This window comes from Ips typographus, linkage group LG15 (genome assembly GCF_016097725.1).
Source record: "Ips typographus isolate SLU linkage group LG15, UJ_Ityp_2.0, whole genome shotgun sequence".
NCBI classification, from domain to species: domain Eukaryota; kingdom Metazoa; phylum Arthropoda; class Insecta; order Coleoptera; family Curculionidae; genus Ips; species Ips typographus.
Window position 1 is genome coordinate 685,151 of NC_138436.1, and position 22,397 is coordinate 707,547.

At 31.6% G+C, this 22,397-nt stretch overlaps 1 long non-coding RNA gene across 2 annotated transcripts; it reads left to right on the plus strand.

The window, feature by feature from the left end:
- Window positions 1-1,950: 1,950 nt before the first annotated feature.
- LOC145738156 (uncharacterized) lies at window positions 1,951-20,732 on the plus strand. 2 transcript variants are annotated; one of them, XR_014180611.1, is made up of 3 exons: window positions 1,951-2,451; window positions 2,585-2,772; window positions 14,234-20,732. It is a non-coding gene; the product is annotated as an uncharacterized LOC145738156 (long non-coding RNA). The 2 variants fall into 2 exon arrangements; XR_014180610.1 differs by having other exon boundaries at window positions 1,951-2,772.
- Window positions 20,733-22,397: the final 1,665 nt, after the last annotated feature.

The following is a 22,397-nucleotide window of genomic DNA, read 5'->3' on the forward strand; positions in this document are numbered from 1 at the left end:
ATTGTCATTACTATAATTAGTAAGCTGTTGTTGGCGTTGAATCCTTTGGTTAAATACTGGACAATTTGGATTGCGGGCTGTGTGATTTCGGTCACTTAGTTTTAACTTACTGCAGTTGGGACAATTATTAACAGTAGCTGTACATTCTGTAACATTATGAGCCTCACCACACTTATAACAGCATTCTTTTGCTGTGCAGTATTTCGAAACGTGCCCGAAGAGACAACACTTGAAACATAATGCCACATTAGTATATTCCTGCACATACACTGGAGACAAATCAAAAGTTAGATTATTATTTTTAATTAACCACTTAAACAGTTGGGGTGGCGTTTGAAGAATCCAGTTTTCTTTACTTTTATTACGGCATTCCCTTTTTGTGACAAACTTAAACAGGTCAACAGCTTTTAAACCGAAGGTATCTGTTATTTCGGGATTTTCGACAATAAACTCCTTGATAAATTCTTTATCAGAAAATCCTTTAAATATGCCAGTAATCATAATCATGGGGTCATTATTGGATATATGTTTTATTTCTATTTCTTTGTTCATAAGACTATCATCTAGTTTTTGCTGCTGAATAGCATTTTGGCACTCAATAATTACAGCTCCATTTTGAAGATGTTTTACTCTTTTAAAGCTTCCCTCCATATTGGTAGCTTTGACACATTTTTTTATTTCTTGTAGAACTATCCTGGAGTCAGTTTGATTGTTGATTTTAATTAGACTTTCATGCTTTGTTTTTGGAGGAGGCGTTTTCCATTCTGGAATATCTGGTTTCAATGTTGGGTTGTTTGTAGCTGGGGTATATCCTGTTGATTTTAATACATCACTAAATGTAGGCCTTTTACTAGATAGGGATGGTAGCACAAACGTAGGTTCCGGACTAAGATTCCTATCCGGTGAATAAGTACTTGTTGATGTTAGTTTGTGCTTCAGTTCCACATTAATCTTCTCAGTTTGTCCAATTCTAAAAGCCAAAGTAGTTACTTGCTTATGAATAGTGAAAAGTGCAGATTGAACAGGATGAACTACATCTCGAGGCATTATTTCAGTTGTTTTTTGAAGGGTTTCAAGTGCCTTCAATACCTCATCTAAAATTTGCTCGGTTGGTAGAGAGTAACTTATTTGAGAAGCGTTTGAAATAAGTTGGATGTTCTGATTATTGTTAGACCTCTTTGCTCTATTTTTCTCCAGTGAGGCGGGACTGGAACCAGATCTAGGCCTCTTGTTTAGTTGGGAAATTCCATTAGGATCACCAGAGACTTTCTTACTTTGATCTAAAGAATCATTACACATATTTAACTTACTTTCTAGACTGTTGTTTGGAGGTGTTCGCGGTAAAAGTTTTCCGGCCTTAAATATTTCATTAGCGTTCGACGTGCTAAAATTCTCCTCGGATTGTCCACTATCTTTTGAACGTCCAGGTAAATCATTAGTTTTATCTTTATCGGTTAAATTCTTTTCCTTGGGTTTATCAAGATATGCTTTTGCATACTTTGAACTGGTTTCTTTGTTGAATCCAATAATTTTATTAATTTCAGCTTGACTTACATTGATATTTCCGGAGGAATTACTTCTTCGTTTAGGCCGCTTATCGGGGGGATTTTTGTCCCCAACACTATTGACACTCATCACAGTATTTTAGATGAAAAACGTTTAAGTAAACTATGCGAAAACGGCAATTATTAGAGAGCGACCACAATAGCGTCCGCACTCGTCGCTATCTATGCTTTTTTGTTATGTAAACTTGTTGATGTTACATACAATCACAGACTTGAGGGGGAGTGTAGAAAATCCTTAATCGGAATCCAAATCTGTTAAAGTCAGTCTGTCAGTTAAAAAATTACTGCAATGTAATGTAGAGTGTGTATTAAAAAGGAGACTTTGAGGAATTTACTGTTTAATTAAGTTTAAAATAAAAGTTATACTTGACGTGTAATTAGTTTTTTCACTTAACACCGTCGAAGCAATCCAAGACATTTTACCTAAAAAAACGGACTAACTATTAATTTTAACCTTTTCTTTGTAAAACATTATTTATTTATTTTTTTCTTAACAAATATTTAGGTGGATACATTAAGCTTTGTTTCTGTAACATTGGCAGAAAGACCGGTAGGTCGATAGCCTTTTTTCTCGGAAATAGAGATTGTTTGTGTGTGTGTGTATTATATTCATACTGTGCACCCGAGCACCCACTGTGACGTCACGCGAGGTAGCGTTTCGAGGAAACAGGTTTTGCTGATAGGGCCGCCCTCTTGGATCTGTTGTGTTGTCAAGTCAAATTTCCACTTGTCACTTTGCTTTTGTTTATTTGTTTTAGCATGCTGCTAAAATTAATTATATTTTTATGACAAAATCTAACAATTTAATTGGTGAAGATTATACACTAAAATCAAGTTAATGTATATTTTTTGATTGACATAATGGATACAACAGCTGCTGGCCCAGGTAAGATTACAATGACAATTTCATACCTAACCTATGTAATAAACCATGCTATTGCTGATGCATCATTACTACACATTTTTGTACTAACATTTTTTAAGGGTGGTTCTAGTAACTAATTCGGCTAGTCTTACAGATCTGCAACTGGTATATGCTGCATACATCACTACTTTTCCATGTGGATGAAAAAGCACAACTTTTATGAAGAAAGTAACTACATTTCCCAGGGACTGCAATCAAGTCAAGTTGAAGAAGAAAAATTGTGTGCAATATATTAAACTATCTACATTAGGTGCAACAGTGGATTAAAAAGCAAGTTTTAAGGTGAGTTAACTGTTTTAAAGCTAGATTTGTAGTTCTAATTCCGCAAGAAGTAAGCAACAAGCAGTAGTAGCCATGTCAATTCATAGTTCGACTTTAGTAAGAAGGAAATAACATAACCCCAAAGTCTTATAAACCATCAAAATTTTATTTATTATCTTGTGGGTTGTAATTTTTGGGCAAAACCAAAAGAAAGTATTTGTCGAGGTATTTGTCAAATGATATTCCAAAAATCTATGAATGGGGGTAAAGACCAGTAGTCTATGATGGAAGCAGTAAGGAGGAAGGTAAGAAATGAATATGATTCATTTCTTGCTGCTTACTGCTTGCGGTTAATGTGGCTTGCACTTATTTGTCAAACTATGAATTACAGTGTTACAAGTATATTATTTATTTTTACTGCAGCTTACTGATCACTTCTTCTTGCGGAACTAGAACTATGAATCCAGCTTAATGATAGTAACATTAACAAAAATAAAAAGCAATACGGTTTTCATTTTACCTTTAACACAATAATCATCATTGTACACTAACACTTTGTTTTTTGGTAGGTTAGAATATGTCCAAAGTCATAAACACATCTATGCTATCTAATTTAACATAACTTGAAAAGTATTTTGCCCGGTTTCAGGGTTGGCAAGTTTTGGACAGCGCGGTTTAAACCATTGGTTTTAACCCGGTTAAAACTGCCCTGGTCAAATTTATTTTGGAAACTTTAGTGGTCAAAATGGGTCAAAACCAAAAAGTTCAAAATTAAAAAAATATATATATATATCAAATTGTTTTAATTATTTTTTAAGAAATGTTTTACCTCAAAATATACAAACATTTGTACTCAAAATAAAAAAAAAATTGTTTTAAACAAAAAGAAACATTTAAACAACAAAAAGCCAACAAATTATAAACCTGTCTATTATACCTACATCCAGTCATCATTGTCTTCCTACCTTTCAAAATTTTTATCTTGTTTTATTTTTAAATTTAACATTCTATATACAGAAATCAGTTTGTTACATTTTTCTACACCTAATTTATATATTTTGTATTCTAGGAATACATAAAAAAGTGGTAATTTGCACATCCCTGTCCGGTTTATACTTTTAAATTAAAAAAATTAATTTGATTTTAATTACATGTAATGCTCGGTTTATACCTCCAAATTTAAAAATTAAACTAAATTTTAATTACATGTAAAATTGAATGAACATTATTGTGGTTTATACTTTTCAAGATATGCTAAATTAAATGACATAGATGTGTTTTTGGCTTTGACGTATTTTAGACATATTCTAACCTAAAGAGGGTGAAAAATTCATGAAAAAGTTCAGCTATAAAATAATCGGGGGCAATACCACAAGAGCTCAGATTTAGCCGGATAATTTTTGTGCTTGTCTTAGAACACTTTCTTTTTGGTGTAACAGCACGAGACCTGTTGTAACTAAATCACGAGAGCGCAGCTCGAGTGATTTTGCCAAACAGGTCGAGTTTTGTACCATAAAGAAAGTATGAGAAGACAAGCGGAAAAATTATCCTGTTCAAAATCTGAGCTCGAATGGTATTTGATAAGACAATTCCATGAATAATCAATAATATAATTAGACTGCGACTTTCTTGTACTGGCAGAAATTCATTTTTCTGGTTCTCTTGATTTTCTGCAGTAGAACTCTATCCGAAGCGAGCCATAACCAAAACAATACAAACAAAAATCAAAATTGACAGTGCCAGCAAAAACCTCAAGGTGAGACATTGCAACAATAGAAGTGTAGTGAAAATCCGTGGAAACGATGAAATCAACAGCAAAATTTATCCGATTTTTTTATCCGCTAGCAAACTCTCTTCCTTCCTTATTAGCCGATAGCAAACCGTGTTTTGATGACGTATATATGGCATTTTTTGTACATGGGTGGAATTGTCATTTGTAAAATTTAAAATAATAACTAATGGATGAAGTTTTCTTTGGCTGTGGTTACCACACTAGTTGGAATCGGTGTATCCTTGACAAAACGATGGAAATGAAATTGGAGATATGGAGTAAGACCGATAAACAGGGAATGAAGGAAAAAACAAATCAAGTTTCACATTTTATCACAACAAAGGTTTCAAGAATTTGCCCTTAGTTTAAAGTTGGCAAACATGTGGCTTTAACTTTTTAAATTTAAGTTAAAACTTAACTTAAGTTAACTTTTTAGTTTAATTCGTTAATTTGGAGGTATAAACCGGGTGATAAATTTGTCTTTAATGAACATTTACTTTAATTGTTAATTTGGAGGTATAAACCAGACATTGTCCCCTGTTTATACCTCCAAATTAAACTATATTACAATTAAACAATATTTTCGTTAAAGTCAATTTAGTTTTATCAAAGTTAAAGCTACACATTTGTATATGACATGCTGTACTTAAAATTTACACAAAACTAAAACTAATGTCAACTTGAAAGTGAACCAACTTTCACCATTGGGTGAAATTGAGGCTAATTTGTGAACCCTTTCGTTGTGATAAAATGTGAAACTTTATTTGTTTTTTTTTTCTCATTCTCTGTTTATCGGTCTTACTCCATATCTCCAATTTCTTTTCCATCGTTTTATCAAAGATACACCAATTCCGACTAATGCGGTAACCACTGCCAAAGAAAACTTCATTCCTGGTTTAATATTTTTAACTTTACAAATGATTATTTTATAGCTAAACTCTTTCACCCTTTTTAGGTTAAAATATGTCTAGAATACGTCAAAGTCAAAAACACATCTATGTCATTTTTAATTTAGCATATCTTGAAAAGTATAATGCCTGCTTTATACCTCCCATTTAAGAATTAAATTAAACTTAAATTTCCACTAAAATTAATATTTAAACTAAGAAATCTTGTTTAGGTTTATACTACCAATTAATAATTAGAAAAATAAATGACTGTTTTGACTTACTGGACGTTCAACGTTGATGTTTGACGTTGACGTTTCTATTGTCATCGTCATTACGCGTGTTTTGTGGATAAAGAAAATTTTTATTAAAATAATTTAAAACATTTGTTCTTAAACCACTTTTTCGGTAAAAAATCCAATTATGGAAATAGACGATTCAAGTCTAATAGACTACGTATCGCAATATCGATACTTATATGACAAAACTAACAAAAGCTATAAAAACAAAATAGTGTTATAAATAATTTTTTTTTATTTTTTATTAATTAAATTAGTTGTAGAAGATTAGCATACTAGTATTCAACTTACTGCAAAGTTATTATTAGTCTCTGACCTGCAGATATTGGCGTTTTTGTAGTTTTTAATTTTGTAAGCCTAGGCTTCACCAACTTTAGTAAGTATGCAAACATTTCAGGAGACATGCGGGAATAGTTATAGAAGTATTCACGATCTTGATTAATCATGGCTTTTACAAACTTGTTGTACATTCCCAACTCTTTCCTACATCCGTTTATAGGCCGCACTCCGTATCTACGTTGCCTTCTTCGTTTTTTAGTAATAGAGATGCCTACTACTGCAGCAAGGAGAATCAATCCAAAATACACCTCTTCATCCATTTTTTAAATTTTTGCAAGAATTTAATGAATCAAAAAAATATACACACCAGGAACCAACATTTGTTAGGATTATGATGCTTCACAGACTGACAGAAGACAGCAATTTACATCATGAGTGATGACAAGTATGACAGTGATAGTTCCGAAAGTCAACGAATTTAAACGAATTAAGCCGAACTTTAATAAAGTTGGTTTAACTTTAATTTAAAATTAATTTTAGTTTAGTGTGAATTGAAAGTATAAATGGGCTCGCTTGTAAGTTCACTTTAAGCTTTGATAAAGTAATTTTAGTTTAAATGAAAGTTTAGTTTAATTGTTAATTGAGAGGTATAAAGCAGGCAAAACCACAATAACTTTCATTCAATTTTACATGTAATTTAAATTAAAATACATTTTTTAATTTGAAGGTATAAACCAGGCATTCGTTTTTTTAAATAGAACCTTATATTTTTTAATACATTTGTAGATACTAGGTAGAATTTGAAAAGTTTTATGTTGTCTATACTTCAACCTGATAGTTTTCTTCAAGGTTAGTAATACAATATTGAATTTTTTAAGATATTAGTTTTTACTCTGATATAAAATTGGTTGTATTACCAATTACCATTGTTTACACAGGGACCTCAAATTAGATTTACGCAAATAAATTTGCGTTAGATGCTACAGGGCGTTCAATTTTTTTACAGAGTGTTTCATGATAAATGCGTCATATTTTATGGTTTGATTAAATATAACAAAATAACACTACTTAAACAAAGATGTTTTGCTATGGAGATACATGGTGTCAAAGTTTGCATAAAAAGATCTAAATTTATTTATTTCTTCAAAAGGGCTGCAGATACCTATGTTCATAAAACTTTGTAGGTGTCAACAACAGAGCACGCTTTGGAATAAAAAAAGATATTTTTCAATTTTGCCAGTGGTATCCAATTGAACGAGTTGGTGAAGATTTTTGTTTTATCAAATATAAAGTTTTATAAAAATAGCTGCAGCCGATTTGAGAATTATAAATAAATTTAGATTTTTGTTATCAAAAGTTTAAGACCCTGTACCTCCATAACGAAACATTTTTGAATCATGGTTTATATAGAAAACTAGGTTTTTCTTTGACGTTTAATCGAACCCTAAAATACAGGGTGTTTCACGATAAATGCGACATATTTTATGGTTTGATTAAAAGTTAAAAAATACCCTAGTTTGCTAAATAAACCATGGGCAAAAGATGTTCCATTATGGATATACAGAGTGTTAAAGTTTGAATAAAAAAATCTAAATTTATCTATTTCTTCAAACCGGTTTCAGATATTTTTATAAAACTTTGTAGGTGTCAACTGTCCGCGATAAGGCACGTTTTGCAATAAAAAACATAATTTTTAATTTTGCCAGTAGCGTTCAATCAAACACGTTCCTGAATGTTTTTGCAAAAAAATATGTATACACCACTCTTTTTCCATTAAACGCAAATCAATTTTGAATTCCCCATTCAATTTAGAATAGAAAAGCTATCTAGTAACTTTTCGGTACACCTTTCTGTTTTCCAATAAAAAATTGAAAATCATAAAAATGTACCCATAAAATCAATTTTAAATCGTCGACTGTTTATTTTATTAATCAATATCTAACCTTTTATTAATTTAGTGTTTTTAAAAAAAAAATTATTCGATAGGAACAAGCAGTATCCTATTTTTTCCTAAAAAAACTGAATAAATCAAAATTTTAAAATTGAATAGAGGCGAAATTCGAAGATTTAGTATTAATTGTAAGGGTACTTTTGCAGGATTTTTTATTCGAAAACGAGATGACGTACCAAAAAGTTACTAGATACCTTTTCTGTGTTAAATTGAATAAGAAATTCAGAACTGATTTGCGTTTTTTGGAAAAACAGTGGCGTACATATTTTTTTTGCAAAAATGGTCAATAACTTGTTTGATTGGACGCCACTGGCAAATATAAAAAATATATTTTTTAATGGCAAAACGAACTTTATCGTTGACACCTAAAAAGTTTTATGAAAATATCTCTTATTGTTTTAATGAAATAAGTAAATTTTGATTTTTTTACCCAAACTTTAACACCCTGTATCTACATAACGAAACATCTTTGGACCATGGTTTATATAGCAAACTAGAGTTATTTTTTGACCTTTAATCACACCCTAAAATATAACGCATTTACCATGAAACACCGTGTTGACTAATTCAGCTTAAGTAATTTCGACTTTTTTAAATGGAACAGCCTGTGTATTACTTATTTTTCTGATATCTTTTACAATTCAACTTTTGTGAAGTATGTCATATACCTACCTAATTTAAATGTCTGCGATTTATTTATATGTTTTAACTTTTACCTTCATTTTTTGTTATCTTAACTAAACTATAATCTGAAAATTGTCTTTAACAATTCAATTGAAAATAAACATTTTAAATTGTTGTTAATGACATACAAAATTAAAACATTTGTTTTTTTATCAATTATACAGGGTTATTCACGTTATTCGACACGGAAAATTGTGACTAAAGTATTCACTTTCAACAAACTTTTGATTCTGGGATGGATATAGACCTATTTTAGGTATCTTTTAAAAATATTTTCAAGATGTACCGGTTGTCCCAACTGCAGAAAAAGTATCAAAGTTATATTTTTTCAAATGGAATACCTAGTATTTTATTTGATTTTCAGAATCTACGTTGAAAATAAAAGGTAATGATAATGAATGACATTGAGGTTTGGTACGTCTAAACTTTACAGTTTCTCAGATATTCGTTATTTTGTAAAAATTTAGAACAAATTTTAATGTTTAATCACTCAACCTCTGATTGATTTTTATCACTCAAAATTGGCTTGGGACCTACTAAATGATCAAGTTTTAGGATCCATGGGTGAGAAATTGTCTAGCTCATACAGGATGTCTCAACACTTTTCTCCCAATAATTGCAACCTTTAAACTTTAACAACTTGTCAAAATCAAATTGAACACCACCTATTTTATTGTTAAAGTAGATGCAAAATTTAATTATCTATCGAAAATTATTGAGGTCTCCTATGGCTAACTGTTCGCGTTTTCTTGGAAAGTCAACATTTCTCGAACTCGCACCGATTTTGAGTCATTTTTGATACCCTTGAGAAATGACCAGAGATTAGCGAATTAGCGAAATTTTTAGGAGTATATCCATTAAGATACTTAATAATGTTGCTGAAGGACTCGAAAACGGAGTAGTTGGATGTTTAGTTTAGTTTTAGTAGTTTGTAGTCGAATTGTCGCCGTTTTAAACATTTTTATGAATTATTTTTGTTTGAATGATTTATTTAATTATTTTTATGAATTACTTCTATAGCAAATTTACAAAGTATTAAGCCACTATTTTATTCTAAGCTTTACTTAGATTAGAATGATAGATATGTAATTCGAAAAGATACCAAGTGATCCTTGAACGATATCAAAAATCAGTCCGTCAGCTCTACTTTAAGAAATGTCGATTTTTCCAAGAAAACGTTAACAATTAGAGGTACGAAACCTTAATAATTTTCGATAGGTAATTAAATTTGCATATACTGTAACTGTGGTTCCATTTGATTTTGACGAGTTTATACTACTTTAAAAATTTTAGTTTTTGATTAAATAATTTTTTTTGAGACCCCCTATATGAGCTAGACAATTTATCACTTTTGGATCATAAAACTTAATCTGTTATCATCGCCCAAACCAATTTTGGTCAATTAATCTCAAAGGAAGGTTGAATGTTTAAATGTTAATATTTGTTCTACATTTTTACAAATTAAGGAATATCTGAGAAACTGTAAAGTTTAGACCTATCAAACATCAATGAAATTAATTTTTATTTTCAACGTAGATTCTGAAAATAAAGTAATATACCAGGTGTTACATTTGAAAAAACATGACTTTGATACTTTTTCGGCATTTGGTACAACCGGTACATCTTGAAAATATTTTTAAAAGATACCTTCAATAGGTCTATAACTTTTTTGAAAGTGAATAGTTTAGTCACAGTCTTCCGTGTCAAATAACGTGAATAACCCTGTATAGGGTGGACCATAAGTAATGGGACATAGAGCTACAGCATTACTACTACTATTTTGCAGTGACTGATAGGAGGCGCTATCTGCAACTATTTCAGCTGCTTAAAAGTACTTAAACTTTTTTTTACGCAGCTGAAACGGACATACGACTTCAAAATATTATTCTAATATGTTTTCTATTAAAAAAAAACATACTAGTTTTAGATCTTAAATGTTGACCGTTTTCGAGATATTTAATGTTTTAATATTGCATTGCTAATACGGTTAAATGGTTAAAGGGTAAAGTACATTTACGTAATTTATACACACCTTAAAAAAACTAATTGGAATATCTTTTAGCTAAATCACACAACAAAAAGACTGATAAAAATAAATGAAAAATCCTTACGTATTTTCAGTGAATTTGGTGAAACAACTTACTCCACAAACCACTGGAAATTAAAGTATTAACATTAAAAAAAGGTTTCTTTTGGACAACAAGTATTCTACAAAGGCAAAATAAAAACTTACTTTCATAAAATAAATATTTACTAATTTGAAAGTTGCTACATGCAATATCAAAATAGTGGATATCTCAAAAACGGTCAACTTTTAAGCCTTAAAACAAGTATACCTTTTTCAAGTAGAAAACCCTAGTCCTTTAAGCAGATGAAAAAGCTGCAGGTAGCGCCCCCTATCAGCTACTGCAAATAGATGAAACCATCATATTTACCGGCTGTCAAAACCCCCTTATACACATTTTCAGTAATTTATATCAAAATACCTAGATAATATGATAAAAAAACAAGAATAAAATTTCAACTTTCACACCCTGTATCTTTCGTAATATTAACTTTCGGTATAGGACAATTTAGCTAAATCGTATTATTTTGATGTCTGGAATATGCTGTAACTCTACCAACGGTTGACAACACCTGCATTTTTATTTTGTCGTAAGCTAGTTATAAACTTAAATTAAACTAAACTTAAATTTAAATCGAAGGTAAAAATTAAAAACCATAAATAAATTGCAATCTACTCAAATTAGGTACATGACATACGTAAAACCTATCAGACAAAATAAATAATGTACAGGGTGTTCCATTTATAAAAGTCGAAATTTCTTAAACTGAATTAATCAAAATATATTTTAAAAAATTGAACGTCCTGTAGCATCTAATGCAATTATTATACGATTTATTTGCATAAATCATTTTTGTCGTTCCTGTAGAACGTTCGTACCAAATATGAGTATTCTACTTTTAGAAACAATGGCAATACAGTCAATTTTACATCATAGTAAAAAGTAATATTTGTATAGAAAAATTAAAAATTAAATAATCTGACATTATTAACAAAAAAGTTTTAAATTGTTATGAAGAATTTAATAGTTATTTAACGAACGAGTGTATTAATGAAAGCGATTAATAATCGAAATGGTTTAACGCAGTGAACGCGTTACTAAAATTGAGATTATTAATCGCTTATTAATATAAAAGTTGGTTACAACATTTTTCCGTCAACTGTAGTTTATAATAAAGGTTTATAATCCTACAAAGTTTTGAAAAAACTGTTCTGTCAGTAATGGTGGATGTCAACTAAAGAATGTGTGTTTATTTCTCTTTGTTTCATACAAATAAAAAAGGATATAACTATACTATGAGCGTATTTGATTGCCTGATAAGATCATGCATTAAAGTAAAACAATTGAAAAATCATGCATTAATGGAACTCAATATTGAACGATTTTGCATTCGTTATCGTCCATCAAAAAAGGCTGTCAATACATGGTCGACGGAAAAAATGTAAAAAAAAAAGTATATTTAAAAAAATGTTTTCTGTCATGTCTTTAAGAACCTGTATATCCAAAAGTAATTTTAACCTATAAATATCAATATTCTCTAAAACTTTTGTATTTAACATTATTTTTCTATTATATCCAAAAGTAATTTTAAACTAAGAACCTGTATATCCAAAAGTAATTTTAAACTATAAATATCAATATTCTCTAAAACTTTTGTATTTAACATATACGAGTGAGACCACAAACGTCAAATCAAACGAGATAATGAACTTTATCATTGAATCACCTGTACAGGGTGTCAGGATTTAGAGTGTTTTGACAGGAAAACCCCATTTACTAGCTAGATACGGTGTTATGGCAAAAACCGTATTTCGATATCTTGTCAGATTGCGGCGCTAGAGGCCGTTTTTCGAATTTCGCCCATTTTAAAAACTTTACCCAACTTTTTTCTTTATTGAAATATCGGAGTGAAACACAAACATTTTTAAGGCACTTTTTCGATCTGATTTCAGTTTCGTGTTTAGTTTTTAGCTACTGCGTTCAGTTTTCTCAAGAATTGACATAACTTTCTTCTTTTAAATAGAATTCATAATCAAATATAATTTTAAAAAATGTCTATTTTTAATATAATATGTAAGATTCAGGGTGATTCACGCTGATGGTATATTAGAAGTATCTAGAGAACGACTTAATATTTTTCGTTTAAATTTGGAGTGTAGCCTATCCAAACTCTCTATGTAAAATATTTTGGACTTTGCAGTGTTGCCATATCAGTCGGAAAGAACACCAACTTTTGATTTGCTTGAGTATCTCATAAAAAGGTTGGTGCAAGTGGGTATGCTCGATTTACACATATTACCTTTAAAATTTTACATTTATTGTAATGTAATTTTGCAATGCGGAAAAGTAACTTTACCGCATCCGGTGTGGAAAAGTACTCCTTCCCGCACTCAAATAAGTGTGTAAAAGTGCATTTACCGCACCTGAGTAGGAAAGGTTTTTTTCATTATTCTTACTAGCCTGAAAACTATCTATTTTTTGGTGGATTTGTTTAAAAAATGTACCTTTTCCGTGAGGACGCTGGAAAGTGCCAATTTCCCGTGCCCTGTTTTTAACTGGTGGGTTTTCTCGTGCGCTGACAAATACGTGTTTTGCATAAATTTTTTTTTTTTAAAGTCAGTGAATTTCTAACATAATACGTTAAGTTGTGTGCTAGATTACCATTCAATGTATTGTCACGTTTAAGTTGTAAAGCCCTTTTGGCCCAACAAGTTAAACGAGACGTGCGTTTATTACTTTAATAAACGCCTTTACCGATATCTTGTTTCAGAGGTAGAATCAAACCACTTGGTAGAAAAATATAATTTAATAACTAAATAACAGTTAAAACTAATTGACAAAATGGTTGGTTTATCATCTTACTGAATCGGAATAAAACCTTCAACATAATTCCCAAAAGTAGCACTTTAAACAATACCTTTTACATGCACAAAATATTACAATAATAAATCTATACTTACATTTGTTAAACAATTATGAGGGCAGCTTTCTGGAGGGTTTGACACTCGCGATTTATTATAATTTAAGATATGGTTTACTATTTAATTAATTTGTAAACCCGGTGCGGGTTGCAGAATTCAGGACGACTACATTCTGTGGCGTGAGCGGAGTCTTCTGGCTAGGTACTGCCTTCTCCGACGTGGTGCACAGCAAAACTGGACTGACCGGAATGAACCCCTCTCTAGGGTACAACTTCCTTCTTATAGCATTCCAAACACTGGTTCCACCAATCAAAAACTCCCAGACCAGGTCTCCTCTAGCCGACAACTCGTAACGACCTTTCGACCCTCGGTACCTGGAAATATTTCGCATATTTCGCAACTCTTTCGCGTCCGGTCACACTCCGGTGCATAGTCTAGCTATTGCATCATAGGTGCAGTTGCACTCTGACCGCATACCACAATTTTAATGTTTCCGCTCAAGTAATATAAATTCCACATTTTTTAATGTTTCCGATTAAGTGAAATAAATTTGATTTATTTCCTTCCTTAAAACACATTGACATTTCTTATATTCTCGTGGTAATATTATTTTTTTTGTTTCAGATATTCTCCCGGTGAAGCGAGAAGCAAAAAAAAAGTCATCCAGGTCAATCTTGGAATTTTTTTTAAATTTAATAATAAACTCAGAATTGGGGCGCGGGTGGTGTGTAGTTTTATTTACGGATTCGATTTGCTGTTATGCCATATGCAGCATAGTTCTATCCACAATATCTGGCCGAATAATTTTCCTTTAATTTCCAACTAAATGCTGATGTATTAGAAATATTGTCATTCCTTTAAATGTCAATCTATGCATGGCGAACTGAGTAACTGTGCAGAAGTTGACATTGGGAGTGAACAAGGACCAGCAATCCGTCATTCATATCTATCTAACGTACAATTTATTTTCCAACTGATTAACATCCTACAGCAAATTTAACTTGTTGTGTCTGCTCAGCTCCTATTTATATCGAAGAATTAATGCTAATCACGTGTGTTTTCTAAGAACTATCCATAATGCCCAAACGGCATTTGGACGTCGAGCCAACGTTCGATTACCCGACGCAACGTCAGGTACCGACGTTGGGGAGACGGCATTTCTACTCGTATTTGCACTATTTTGGGGAATACAAATTTGAGTCGATTGCACGTCGGGTCACCACTAATACGGTACATTAACCCTTTCAGTCATGACCCTTCTGAAAACATTTTGAAAAAAGTTGTCGTTTTGAGGTAAAAATATTAATTTTTTTATGATTTTTCGTAAATTAGTCTAATTAGTTTCCTACGGCCGTGACGTCATGTCGTCGACGGACAATATGTCTAAGTAGAAAATTCATATACATATACGTTGAAGACATTTTATTTATTAAAACTCTTATTTGTTATGAAACTTATATTATATAAAAACCCTTAAAGCAGCACAAATGTACTTCACATTTTACACAATAAACATGTGTTTTTGAATAACAGCCTGGCAACTTGCACCGTTTCTAGAATTCAAATATCGGATAAAAAGTTGGTCATTCTATTTAAAAAAACTTAAGTTTGGTTCGTTACTCAAATTTGGGACACCCTGTAAAAATAAGCATTTGTTTACATGTACTTGCAACATTTAAAGTAAATGCTTTAAATCTACTGTGAGTACCTATATTTCTGGAAGCATTTACTTCAAGTTTTGCAAGTCTGTATCAGAAAATGTTTGTTTTTCTTCTACATGCTCTAAGCGAATTTTTTGAAATTTTGCAAAGAAGGATAGGGGAGTATGGGGCAGGTTTGGACACGTAACAGAAACCTGCTATAAATTTTGTAATCATGTAGTTTAATTTACCAAACTACAGTTAACATGAAATTTGATATATTTGCTACCAAACGACAATATTTTAAGTTTGTAAAAAAGCGAGAACTGTCCGTACCTGCCCCACTATGGGGTACGTTCGGACAATTGAGGGGGCAGTTTCGGACATCATTTATTGTACATTGTAATTAAAGAAATTAACATCAAATCTAAACTGTGAGGCTTGTCTTGACGTCCCTGCACTCGGAATGGGTGTTGGAAGTTTAGCAACAATGTCAGATCTTGATACTAGTGCTGTGTCTGTTATTGCTGGAAATGTAAACCCGTTATGTTTGCTTTTCCTTAAAAAGTTATATAGTTATATAGTATTGCATACTCCTGTTCGTCACAAGTCTCCGTCACCTGGCCTATATAATATAACACTCTCTTTTTGGTAGAAAATTTAATCAAAAGAAAATCGTTTACTCTAATGGGTGTGTCCTCTAGAAGAGATTCTAAATCATTGTCTCTCTCAAAATCTTCATTGCAATCAGAGTCTGATAACCCATCACCTTTTTTTCTTTTTATTATATTTTTGGGCAACTCTATATCTGATTCGGATGACGAGGTTTCTGCTAATAGTTTCCTTTTTGTCAGTTTCTTCTTGTTCCTTGGTTTACTCTTCTTATTCAATGTTGCTTCTTGGCAATCAGGTTTCGGCACTGGTTTGAGTTTTTCAAGATTTCGTTTTGCATTTTGAGTGTCTTTTTCGGGTGTGCTCGTATATATCCTTGATTTTCCACTTTTTCGAGTGCGATTGATTTTTCTAGGGCCTGCATGTGGATACGGTCTAATATCTGATGGTTTCAACGTGACCACAGAAATAATATTAACTTTTCTTTTAGTCGCCTTTTCAATAAGTTCGTCTAATATACTTTGAACTATTAAGCTGGCTTCATCATCTACAGAGCATATTGGATCGGGTAATTCATTATCAGGTTCGACATGATTGTTAGAAAAGTCCTGTAAGAACAAATTGTCACTCACAGAAGATGGTAAGAAGTCGTCAGCTGTATACACTAAACTATTGATGGGCCATATCCCAGTGCTTGAAAAACTGTTGACTATATTGTTTATTGAAAAACTTTGTAGATATGGATCCGCGCTAAGTTTGGCTATTTCATAAATGGTGATAGGCTTTCCAGGGTTGTTTAAAATGTAATCATTAAACGACTTTTTAATTCTTGATTTAAATGGTCCAAAAATTGCTTTATCAAGCGGCTGCATCTGATGGGTGCAATGGGGTGGAAAAGAAAGTAGCACAATTCCATTTGCCCGGGAATACAAAATCGCTTCTAAAGAAATGTGGGTTTCATGGTTGTCCATAATTATCAGAATACAACTAGTATATTTCTGGATATGTTGCAATACTTTAACAAATATATTAGCAGTCATCCATCCAGACTGACCTGAAAAACCAATTGCTCCCGTTACAGCCCCATACATAAACTGCTCCTTCATTCTAATTTTGGGGAAAATGTATACCGGAGGGGTGGTATTGCCAGAAGCCGATATTATTCCACACATTGTGACTAAACTACCTCTTTCTGCTGATATCGACTGACCTACACCTTTTGATCCCTTTTCCGCAATAACTTTGGGAGCTTGAACTACTGTCAGAATCCCAGTTTCATCGATATTATAAATATTATTTGGCTGAAAATGATATCTTGACTGAACTTCTGAGTAATTATTAAAAAATAAGTCAACGTTTGCTTGATTAAAGGCTGAAGCTCTAGCCATGCCGGTATTCTCAGGTTTTCTGTGGGACAGAGTGCAATGTCGCCGCATTTCATTTTTATTCCAAGATAGAGGATAATTCTTGCCTAAACGTACGGCATACTGAAAGGCCAGCTTTCGGGTACCTTCATATGTGAGGCCATAAAATATTTTTGAAGACCGCTTTAGATAATTCTCCAACTCTTTTTCTTCATTTGTAGAAAAAACTTGCCTTGTAGCAAATTTATTCCTATTGTTTTCTTCACTTTCGTTGCCTGAATCATTACCTCTTTGCAGTGTAAGTTTCTTTTTCTTCTTAACCCTATCGTAAAGTGTATAAAGTGTATAGTATAGTAAAAAGTGTATATTTTTTAAATACATTTATTTGTTTTATTCTATTTATTCTTTATTTATTAATACATGTATTTCTGAGACACCCTGTATTTTTATATTTTATTAGGAAAATAAGTGTGTTTGTGTGATTTCATACAATTTTTTATTGAACAAATAGTTTTATAAAATGATGAGTCAATAGAGCCACATTATGTGCCTGATTTTATGTACAATTGTAACTGGATTATATACATTTAAAAATAAAACAAAAACCCACGATGTTTTCAATTTGTCAATGACGTTGAGAATTACTTTATTTTACTAGTACTATTAGGTCTACTAGTTTTTATTAGGTTAGGTTAGGTATTATTGTAACTCGTATTGGGTGTTTTAATTGTAAAGTAGGCGTCGTGACATAAGATGACAATGTAATAGAAAAGTTTGACCCTTACACTTTGACTCTTGCCATATACGCCCCACAAAAAAGACGCCAACAGTGACAATTATACCTTCACTAAAACTGATGTTTGAAAATAATAATTAAATTTATAAAGATTTGTGTAAAAGTATAAACCTGTTTTCGTTTTAATTATGTTACTTTATTTGCAAATAAGTACACAGAACGTTAAAGATATATATTTTTCGCGTTTCTATCACCTCCATAATTTTTTAGTAAATTTCCGAGTCGACACTACTAGATTATAAGTTGATGCACAAGCCGTTGCGCTAGTCACCTAGTGCTTTAACTGAAAGGAAAATATATAGTATAAGTATAAAAAATACAATGCCTACTTGGTTTTTCTTCCATCCACCATTGTTTATTTGAGCAGACCAAGCCTTCGGTGCTCCGGCTTTTCTCATGATCTCTCCAGAGTAGGATGTATAATACTAAGAAACATAAGATGTTATAAAATAATTGATCAATATTACATGAAAAACATTCTTATCAGTGATACTTTGAAGTCGAGCGCAAATGGGCTACTCTCTCCCCTACACCCTTTCTAATCCCATCCACCGATTTGTTAAAGTCGAACGCAAAAGGGCTCCTCTCTCCTCTACACCCTTTCTAACCCCATCCACCGATTTGTCGGTCAAGTCGAACGCAAAAAACGGTTTACGGCTTGAAATTTTGACAGAGTTTGCAAATAAAATTTTCCGGTTCAGTAAATAAAGAATCGTAATCATAAATGCAATTTTCATTCCACCAGCGGTTACACATTTCACACAATAAAGATTTTGAATTAGACTCATTTGTATCATTGCCGCATTTTAGGCATAACTCTTTCATATTTCCTGCAGAATTAATAATAAAATTTTGAATTTCGAGTCTATATATATTTGCATCAAAAATGTTTGAATTTATACTTTCTTGTGATAAATAACATTTACTTATATATATGAGAAATACTCCACAATTATACGAATCTTTTTGCTGAGGAACTGCAATGCGCTCTAAAACGTATTTTGTTGGTTTCTTATGTGAAGGAAATTTTTTATTAAATATCTGTATAAAGTGCTCTAATTCATTTTTTTTCTCAATTTTTTCTTTGAAGTTACTAGGGTTTTCTGCCGAATTTAAATAATGAAATGTCCCTTTTTGAAAATTTACGTACACCAAAGTCCAGTGCTGGCCTCTCTGGTTTATAGGAATTAAAATTTTTGTGGCTTTTTCTAATAATGCCAAGTTTGCATCTTTTGCTTTGGGTATAATACCTTCGGAGTTCTGCTGAGGAAATATAGCCGTTCTTTCGTACCAAGATAGCACAGTAATGTTTGAATTTTATATTGTTCCAAAACTAAGTCTATAGCAATATTATCCAGCCAGTATATGTCAGTATTCATCTCGTCCGATTGAGGTATTTTTAAAGTTGAAAAACTTTCGTAGTTAATAAAATTGATACCTAAAAACCTGCTACTTTGAAACTTGCTCACTACAAAATTAATATTGATGTTTTGCTGATAATATCTAATGTTATTTACAAGCCCATTACATAAAAATTTTAAATTTGTAAAATCGTTTAATTCGCTGAAATCTTTTTGCTTAAGATAAATTTTACTGTTAGCTGCCTTACAATACGAACCAATCTTCTTTATTTTTTTAGACCAACTTTCTATATGTTCCTTTCGTTTTCTTTTATTTACCCCGCACGATTTTCTACTAATCTGAAATTGTACCGTCCGATGTGTAGCCAAAACATACTCCCGTACTTTCCTACAAAACCTTGAAGGTTTTTGTCGCAGTTGTTTCTGAAGGATTTCATTTTTTAAGTAATTAAAATAATTTTCTATTGGCGCATTCGACATTCGCGGTTTTACTATAATTGCCGTCCACAAAGGCAAATAAGTACCTAACGTATCTTTTTAATAGAATATTTAAAAAAATCGGATTATAATATTTATTCAGATTATTAACGCCATCGTTACATATAGTTTTTGAAATACCCTCTCTAATTGAGGAAAAGTTCAAAAAGAACTTCGATTTTCTATAGAAATTATCTCTTTGATCAAAAATTGTTGGTTTTTCGGCTTCGTCTGAATAAATTTCATCCTTTAGATGTACGTGTTCTAATATACATTTTTCTGCGTTTTCCACTGATAAGCAGTTAAATTTCGAGTCAGGCAAAATGGTGAGGTATTCAAAAAACATTTCTAACTCATGAATGTTGCTCATGGTGGTCATTGAGGTTAAAGTTTCTTTGAGTAAATTCCTAACATTTTTTTCTTTAAAATGTTCATTTACTAATGATGAAAAAATTTTCATCATATGGGCGCAACACAACTGTATTGGAGTAATATTGCTCTTAATAGAAATATTTTTGTAACTTAATTCATAACAATAGTTAATGTACACTAAGAGTGTCTGTTCATTAAACGAATTACATACGGCATGTATTTCCGCAAGAGAAAAATCTGTTGAAAAATTGGCCAACTATTTTTAAATTTAAGCCAATAACTTTTAAATTTTAATAACCAGTTACCTATTGAATTGGTATCATGAGTGGACGAGATTAATTCGATCACTGGACATACGCATCTGTTACCCAACTTGGCCGATCCGATTTGAATAACACCGGCGTAGTATAATATGCGCTTCTCGGTTTCGAACCCTTCAAATATAGATGGCTGTCTTACTACAGTTCCAGTGGCGTCAAGAAATAAAACTGTTTTCTTATTTTCTGATTTTTTCATTTCGTGAATTATCATTTCATTTTGTTCCTTGCTAAATATGTATACAGTTAGTGGTTCGCCAGTAAACTGTATATACTCTCTATGTACTCTACCTAGCAGATGAATGTCTATTTTATCGTCATCGTCCTGGTCTTTCCTTCCTTTAAATTCCGATTTTATATTTTTATAAACACTATCAGATTTTATTCCTTGCAGATTTTGATTCTAATAATGTTGTATCCGCAACAAGCACGTTTCGCATTCTTATCTGAACCATATTTTTATCAGAATACAGTTTTCCAACTAAATTTCTTTCAACTCCTCTTACTTGTCGCGTAAAGTTATCCGTGTGTGAGAAATTAAACGAAGAACTATATACCTTAAATTCGTATAAACCGGTCACTGTAGGGTTAATTAAATTGCAAACTACTTTAAATGTTTTACAAGAGTAATGCCCGCAATACCCGTAAACTTTAATCGATTTTAAATTAATTCGATAAGATTTACTATAAAAATGACACGTGCTATTGACTTCTTTTATTTTTTTCTTTAGAAAATACACATAAACACCTTCTTGAAATTTTAACTGCCCCGTTGCATCACAAATAAATGTCATTTCTTCGAGGTCGCATTTGGAAACAAAAAAACTCCCTTCAAATATAGGACAATTAAAAGAAAATTTTCGAGAACTGTTTAAACTTTCATTTGAAGGATTAAAAATATTTTTTGTATTTTGAGGTAAAATTTTGACAGAATTTGAATTTTTCCGTTGTACGTCAAAGAATGTTTTTTCCGCATATTGCGGCATGTCAATTTCGTCATCCGTGAGATAATTATTTTCATGTCTCTCTTTTGCGCAAAAAATGGTACCCTTTTCAACAATTTCCGATTTTTCTACAATTTCTGTTCCCGTAATAGTGCTTGAAAAAGTTTCTTCGTGCAATATAAAAAAGAACCTGATTTTCGCTGAATTTTTAAGCAAAACCCGTTTAACATTTCTACGATATTCGTACGTGTCCGCCCCGTAAGTATTAATAGCAGCTTGTCGCATTATTTCAGAATCTAATGACAAGTTGCATGAATTTTGTTCTTATTAATGCAACTTCTGTTTTTAAAAAACTTTTATTTAATAAAAACTAACGAAATTACATTTGAACGTTAACCAAGCGAGATATCTTAATGACTAATTACATGCACAAATGCTGCTGTATAAATAGGAAAATAAATGCTGACTTAACAAAGCTAGTCTGAGGATGTCTATTTAGTATTAGATCATCAGAAATGGCCATATAACTCCTCCCTCACTAAGACTGAGAAAATCGGGGTACATTTTCGAGGGTTTCTAGTTGTATGTCCACTTTTACATTGTCCTTATTTTTCCTATAGTAAAAGTAAATTACAATACCAATAATGATTAAGATAATAACTAATATTAATATAATTGATACGCTAGAGCTAACAACATCGAATTTCTTAAGATGATGTACAGTTAATTTTTTTGCTCTTTCTAAGTCTTCATGAATCTTATCTAGATTAATTTCCGTTAATTGTAAAGGTTCAATTTCTTGTACCAATTTTTCATCAATAACGATGGTTGGCAATTTTAATCGTGAACTGATGATTTCTGGATTTTGAGATTCATAAATTTTATCTTTTATTTTTGGTGAACAT